Source organism: Hippocampus zosterae, chromosome 2 (assembly GCF_025434085.1).
Source record: "Hippocampus zosterae strain Florida chromosome 2, ASM2543408v3, whole genome shotgun sequence".
Classification (NCBI taxonomy): domain Eukaryota; kingdom Metazoa; phylum Chordata; class Actinopteri; order Syngnathiformes; family Syngnathidae; genus Hippocampus; species Hippocampus zosterae.
In genome coordinates this window covers 4,596,570-4,602,602 of record NC_067452.1, presented here as the reverse complement: position 1 = coordinate 4,602,602, position 6,033 = coordinate 4,596,570, and the positions used below count along the sequence as shown (strand labels likewise).

General features: G+C 47.9%; 2 protein-coding genes and 1 long non-coding RNA gene across 6 annotated transcripts in view; 1 reads left to right on the top strand and 2 right to left on the bottom strand.

Moving 5' to 3' along the window:
* LOC127596358 (interleukin-1 receptor accessory protein-like 1) overlaps positions 1-6,033 on the bottom strand; it is a 268,134-nt gene that overhangs the window by 168,216 nt on the left and 93,885 nt on the right. The gene's annotated exons all lie outside the window — the stretch shown is intronic.
* Positions 1-6,033, bottom strand: part of LOC127596382 (probable G-protein coupled receptor 34) — a 281,249-nt gene that overhangs the window by 220,814 nt on the left and 54,402 nt on the right. The window lies entirely within an intron of this gene.
* Positions 1-6,033, top strand: part of LOC127596452 (uncharacterized) — a 93,729-nt gene that overhangs the window by 44,458 nt on the left and 43,238 nt on the right. The gene's annotated exons all lie outside the window — the stretch shown is intronic.

The following is a 6,033-nucleotide window of genomic DNA, read 5'->3' as shown; positions in this document are numbered from 1 at the left end:
AATTAATATGGTAATAATAATAATAATAATGCATTTTATTTAAAAGCGCCTTTCATGCCACCCAAGGACAATGTACAAACAATAAGAAAATACAATGTAAAAATTTGTAAACGAGATGTTATATAAAAACAGGACATAAAATAATAAAAACATAGGAAATGGAAGAGCTATGTGTTGTAGGCAATCCTGAACAGGTGTGTTTTTAGTCGGGACTTGAAAGTAGAAAGAGGTGTGCAGTTTTGGAGGTCCGGAGGTAGGTTGTTCCAGAGCTTTGGAGCAGCGTGACTGAAGGCTCTGGCTCCCATGGTGACCAGTCGGGCAGGGGGCACTGACAGGCGGAGGGAGGACGAGGATCTGAGGGAGCGAGAGGGGATATGCACCTGGAGAAGGTCAGATAGGTAAGGAGGGGCCAGGTTGTGGATGGCCATATATGTATATAGAAGCAGTTTGTAGTTGATTCGATGTTGAACAGGGAGCCAGTGGAGCTGTTGGAGAACGGGGGTGATGTGCTGGTGGGAAGATGTTTTTGTGATGATACGAGCAGAGGCGTTCTGAGCCAGCTGGATTTTATGAAGGGACTTTTGAGGTAGACCGAAGAGGAGAGCGTTGCAGTAATCAAGGCGGGATGTGACAAGACTGTGGACAAGGATAGCAGTGGTGCGGGGGGTGAGGGAAGGGCGAAGTCTGGTAAAATTGCGGAGGTGGAAATAAGCAGTGCGGGTGTTGGTGTTGATATGTGAGTGGAAGGTGAGCATACTATCCAGGATGACACCCAGACTCTTAACCTGGGGGGAGGGGGACACGAGGGAACTGTCAATGTTGAAGGAAAAACTGTTTACTTTGGATAAAGTGGATTTGGTGCCAAGAAGGAGGACTTCAGTTTTATTAGCATTTAATTTAAGAAAGTTTGTTGTGAACCATGTTTTGAGTTCGGAGAGGCAAGAGGCGAGGGAGGGGGGTGCGAGTATGGAGTTTGGCTTGCAGGAGAGGTAGAGCTGGGTGTCATCAGCAAAGCAGTGAAAGTGGATGTTAAATTTGCGGAGGATATGGCCAAGAGGCAGGAGGTAGATGACGAAGAGAAGTGGACCTAGGACAGATCCCTGTGGTACACCTGTGGTGACTGGGGAGGCCTTTGAGGTGAATGATTTGAGCTGGACAAACTGTGTGCGGCCAGTGAGGTAGGAGTGGAACCAACTGAGGGGAGTGTGGGAGAGACCAATGGAGGAGAGTCTATTGAGGAGGATAGGGTGAGAGATTGTGTCAAAGGCAGCGCTCAAGTCTAAGAGGATGAGGATGGAGACTAAACCGGAGTCAGATGCTATGAGGAGATCATTTACAATACGGATTAGGGCAGTCTCTGTGCTGTGGCGGGGGCGGAAACCGGACTGAAAGGGTTCATAGAGAGAGTGAAGGGACAGGTGGGAGTGGAGTTGAGCAGCAACAGTTTTTTCAAGGATTTTTGAGATAAATGGAAGGTTGGAGATGGGGCGGAGGTTATCAAAGTTGTTGGGGTCAGAGCCATGTTTTTTCAGTGTGGGGGTGATAGCAGCGGTTTTGAGGAGTGATGGGACAATACCAGAAGAGAGTGAGGAGTGGATAATAGCAGATATGTGAGGAAGCACAGAAGGAAGGCAGGATTTAATAAGGGATGAAGGAAGGGGATCAAGCTGGCAAGTGGTGGGCTTGGATTTGAGTATGAGGTCGGATAATTCAGCAGTCGTTGGTAGAACAAAACTGGAGAAAAAATGACAAGGAGAAGAAGTTTCAGATGGGGGGGGGGGGAGCAGGCAGGTTGTGATGGAGTTGGTGATGGATCTTGAGGATTTTGTGGTTGAAGTGTTCCATTATGGAGTTGCAGGTTGCTGTGGAGTACAGGTGGAGGGGGAGAGAGTTTGGTGGCCGGAGGATTTTGTTCATGACGGAGAAGAGAGATCTTGAATTTCCTTCGTTGGAGAGGATGAGGCCAGAGTAGTAGCTGGATTTAGTTTGTGCAATTTGGTCCTTGTATTTAGTGATATGGGTAGTGTACATGTCCTTATGGATGGCGAGACCGGTTTTCTTATAGAGTCGCTCAAGTTGGCGGTTTTTTGATTTCAATGATCGAAGAGCGGGTGTAAACCAGGGGGCAGATGTAGAGAATGAAGCAGTCCTGGTCTTCAGGGGGGCGAGAGAATTTAGAGTATTTGTGAGGCGGGAATTGTAGTGAGCGGTGAGGTCATCCGGGTTTGAAAGGGCGTCTGGAGGCGGGGAACGGTCGATCATGGAGCAGAAGGTGTCAATGTTGATATTTTTGATATTACGAAAAGAAATGAGGCGGGAGGTTCTGATTGTAGAGAGACGGAGTACGGTGTTAAAAGTGAGGAAAAAATGATCGGTTTCAGGAAAAACATCAGCAGTGGGCTTGGAGGGGGAGAGGCCGGAGCAGCAAACCAAGTCCAATGTGTGGCCTTTGATGTGGGTGGGGAAGTCAGTGAGACAGTGTATCGCGAGACTCTCCAGGTAGGATGTGAAGTCTCTTGTGAGTGGCAGGTCGGGGTTGTCCATGTGAATATTGAAATCTCCCAGCAAAATTAAATTTGGCGAGAGAGTGGATAAGTGTGTGATTAAACTGGAAAATTCATTGATGAAATCACTATGTGGCTTTCGGGGGCGATAAACTATGACAATGATGGTTGGCATGGGTCCAGGGAGTTTAAACACCATGCATTCAAAAGAGCTTGATGCAGGAATGGAGACTGGTAAGACTTTCCACTTCTCGCGGTGGATTACCGCGAGCCCTCCTGCACGGCCGTTGCCATGGGGACGGCAGATGTAAACAAAGCCGGGAGGAGTGGAGTCATTCAGAGCAGCGAACTCGTTTGTTTGTTGCCAGGTTTCTGTTAAAACGAGGAAGTCAAGTTTGCGTTCGGCGAGTACATCTTGAATGAGGTGTCCCTTGTTCGTAAGTGAGCGGATGTTCAGCAGTCCAAAGTTGACAGCGGAGGTGTCGTGTTTGACGGCGGCAGTGCCGTTAGCCGACCTAGCCAGGCAGCCTACTGCAGAGTAGGTGGTGTTGCGGCCGCGGTTCCTGGGAGGACGTTGAGAAGTGGACCAGGTCGAGTTGATTGAGCCAGCATTTTTGTAGTCAACATGTCTACGCGACCGGCGGTGAATGTAGCGACGTCGAGGCAGGCGAGCGATGTCAGGATGATGGTGCAGTTCCGGCGGTGGAGGCTCTGGTGCAATCCTTCGGATCCGGAGAAGATCCGCGACAGAATAATGGAGTAGTCCTGTCGCTGAATGATGGCAGAACGTCAGGAGTATCAGAAATAACCCAAAGGCGGCCAAGTTGTGCCGCGCCATGACGAGGGAGAAATGCCGGTGCGGTGACAGCCGGTAAGTTTAAGTTACCGGCATTAGCCCATGGACTAAGTTACGATTTGGGTTTGGTTGACCAGGTGAAGCTATGATTTGCTACATCAATCACAGTCCAAACAGTCCAAAAACAGAAGGGAAAGGAAAAATCAGAAGAAAATCTGTGCTTTGTAAAGATTGGAAACGTTTTTGGAATGAGAAGCGGCGACATGCACGCCAGCGTCCTCTCACCCCGGAAGTCGCTGTCGGTGTTCGAAAAGTATTTTTTCAAACTTGAGTCTTGAAAAAGAGGGGGTCGTCTAAAATCAGGGCCATCTTATATTTATGCCAATACGGTATATTCACTTTTTTTAAATGAAAGAAATTAAATGTAACTTTGATTTTACCGCTTTTAGAGAATATTTAACATTACGCCTATTCTGTTTTTACTGTGAAATCTGTTTTAAAGAAATATGAACCATTTGTGATGAGCCCATTTTTGCTCATTTTAGTGGAAGGTAGTCCGCACTGAAGGGTCTCATTCCCTGAAGGAACAATAGCAGACATTGAGGACAGCTACAAGTACCTCGGTATACCACAAGCCGACGGCAACCTCGAACTGGCAACAAGGAATGCGGCTACGGCCAAATACCTCCAGCGAGTGAGGCAAGTCCTAAGAAGCCAGCTCAATGGCAAGAATAAAACCCGGGCAATAAACAGCTATGCCCTGCCAGTGATCAGATACCCTGCAGGAATAATAAGGTGGCCAAAGGAAGAGATTCAGACCACGGACGTTAAGTACGCAAGCCAAAAGGAAGGAAGCTGGGGACTAGTGAGTGTGAGAGCCCCTGTCCAGGATGAAACATCCAAGCTCCATGAATACATCAAGGAGAAGGCTCCAACGGATGACGTACTCAGAGAATGTCTCAGACAATGACGAACAGAAGATGAGGCGCTGGAAGAGGGACCATCATGGGAGGACAAGCCCCTACACAGGATGTACAACCGGACCATAACTGAAGTCGCCGATCTCAAGAAGTCCTATCAGTGGCTAGAGAGGGCTGGCCTGAAGGACAGCACAGAGGCGCTCATCCTGGCTGCTCAGGAGCAGGCCCTGAGCACCAGAGCCATTGAGGCCCAGATATACCACACCAGACAAGACCCAAGGAGTAGGTTAGGCAAAGAGGCACCTGAGATGATTCAACACATAACTGAAGGGTGTAAGATGCTGGCAGGGAAACCCTACATGGAATGCCATAACCAGGTGGCTGGCATAGTCTACCGAAACATCTGTGCGGAGTATGGACTGGAAACCCCAAGGTCAAAATGGGAAACCTCCGAAGGTGGTGGAGAATGACAGAGCGAAAATCCTGAGGGACTTCCAGATCCAGACTGACAAGATGCCGAACCAACCAGATATTGTGATCATAGATAAAGGGCAGAGGAAAGCCGTTGTAGTGGATGTAGTGGTCCCAAGTGATGGAAACATCAGAAAGAAGGAACACGAGAAACTCGAGAAATACCAAGGGCTCAGAGAGGAGATGGAGAGAGCCTGGAAGGTAAAGGTGACAGTCGTGCCTGTGGTGGTCGGAGCACTTGGGGCCGTGACCCCCAAACTAGATGAGTGGTTGCAACAGATCCCGGGAACAACATCGGACATCTCAGTCCAGAAATATGAAGAGCTGGGAACAGTAAGGATACTGCGCAGAACCCTCAAGCTTCCTGGCCTCTTGTAGAGGACCTGAGCTGAATGAGGGACGGACACCACCCGAGGGGGGGTGAGACGAGGAATTTTGCAGGGGTTTGCAGAGCCCAGATCATGTGGATTAGTACATTTTGGGGTATCAAAGTCATTATTGTTCACATGCCACATTCTGTCTAATTTGATGTCAGGTGCACCGGACCATTCATGCCATAATGAATCAAATTAATCTTCAGTGTATGCTGACTTTTACCCAAAGTCTGTTATGAGTGGCTTGATCTCACCGGTGAGCTGGGTGTCGTTTTGGCAGAGTTCTTGGTGTCACTGTCTCGTTGAATGATGAGGGATTTCTCAATCACTTTGGTTGCATCGTTCTTTAAATTGTCAGACACAATTAGCTAAAGAGTTCTGAGTTCATTTTGTTCCTGTGTTACATCAATACAGATGAGTGAGACCCTCCCAGATGAAGCCATTCAAGCCCAAGCAAAACGTTACCGCCGCTGGGTTTTGCTAATAAGCCTGAACTGTATGATCCTTTCTGAACTGTATAAATGCTTTTGAATGATGTCAAACCCAAATTATTAGTTCACAAGAATTGGCCTCACTGTTTCACTACTTTTGCAGGAGCGTGTCTACAATTATACTAATAAAGTATACCATAATCGTATAGTAAACTGAATATAGTTAAAGGGCAACCTTTAGATGGCATGTGAGAATAGACAGGTTTATTCCCCAGTGACTTATCCAATTGTGGCACTTTTCTGCCATGGCTCTCTTGCTTTGATTCCTCAATCCAAGCCTTGCTGGATCTGTTTACATACGAGCTGCAGATGAGCTGCTCCCCTGGTGATAGCAGTTGCTGCCCCAGAGCATTCTTGTCTGGCATCACAACACAACAGAGAGACAGAGAGACAAATGCTGTGCCCCATAATAGGAAGATCTCCCCCTACAGGCTTCTCCACTGCATGGACTCACACCTCCAGTAACCTGCTGTCTTG